The 1,045-nt window shown below is 66.2% G+C and overlaps 1 protein-coding gene across 2 annotated transcripts in view; it reads right to left on the bottom strand.

The window, feature by feature from the left end:
- The window catches only part of MGMT (O-6-methylguanine-DNA methyltransferase), a 284,954-nt gene extending 284,535 nt beyond the window's left edge, over positions 1-419 (bottom strand). For both annotated transcript variants that reach the window (XM_069101710.1, XM_069101709.1), the window contains exon 1: positions 263-419. The gene's annotated coding sequence lies outside the window, so the exon portion shown is untranslated. The remainder of the gene's footprint in view (positions 1-262) is intronic.
- Between the last annotated feature and the right edge of the window lie 626 nt (positions 420-1,045).

Here is a 1,045-nt window from a genome sequence, read left to right on the forward strand (position 1 = left end):
CGTGTACTGGGGGCCCTGTCCTCCTGCCAGGTGCAGGGGGGTGTACATTGGGGGGCCCCTGTCTGGTGCAGGGGGGGTCGTGTACTGGGGGCCCTGTCCTCCTGCCAGGTGCAGGGGGGTGTACAGTGGAGGGCCTCGTGTACTGGGGTCCCCCTTTCCGCCTGCCAGGTGCGGGGGGAGGGGGGGGACGTGCACAGAGAGGGGGCAGGCCCTGGAGCTAGCCCAGGCCAGCCGGGGGAGGGGTCTCCGGCCCCGCACTCACCGCTAGGGCCCGAAGCAGCAGCTCGCGTCAGTCTCCTCGGCCGCAGTGTCTCGGGACAAGCCTGGGCTAGTCCCCAGGGCCTGCGGGAGGGGGACTGGGCGGGGAGGCAGAGGCCACTTTCACTTTCACCCTGGCGCATGCCCAATGTGCTTCCGTGTGCTTCCCTGGGGTTGAGGCCACGCCCACGGGCGGAGTCAGCACTCTCTCTCCCCGCCCCCAGGCCCGCCCAGAGCTCCCAGCTCCGCCCTCCACTTGCTGGGCCAGAGCTTCAAGTGCAAATGTGAGTTATTAACAGCGCAGAGTTAAAGACTCAAGGGGCAGAAAATGGTCATCTCAGTGTGGGGGGGGGGGGGGGGGGGGGAAAGGGGGGAGGGGGGGGGGGGGGAGGGGGGGAGGAGGAGGAGGAAGGGCATGGTCAGCCCCACCACGGAGGTGGCAGATGTTAGGGTGGAGGGGGAAACTGAGGCAGCCAGCGTGTGGGACCTGCCCAGAGGTCGGGGTTGAACATCTTCCCTGCCCCTCAATAGACCTGGGGGGAATCTCTGCCCCCTAACAGGCTGAATGTAGTCCCAAGGAGCATATGGTGGGAAGAGTTTGCTGAAGGGAAGCAGAGCTCGCAGGGATTCCACCACTCTGCAGGCAGAGGCAAGTGCGTGCGGTCAGGCTGCGGGGCATCCCGCCTGCTCTAGGCTCTCCTCCTCCCTCTCTGCCAGCTCCCAGTCTGTCTCTAACCAAAGGCGTCCCTCAGCGCTTCGTCCTCTAGACTACTTCATCAGCTCCCAG

Source organism: Petaurus breviceps, unplaced genomic scaffold (assembly GCF_028583685.1).
Source record: "Petaurus breviceps papuanus isolate PSGF00001 unplaced genomic scaffold, PetGlider_PUasm1.0 490, whole genome shotgun sequence".
Classification (NCBI taxonomy): domain Eukaryota; kingdom Metazoa; phylum Chordata; class Mammalia; order Diprotodontia; family Petauridae; genus Petaurus; species Petaurus breviceps.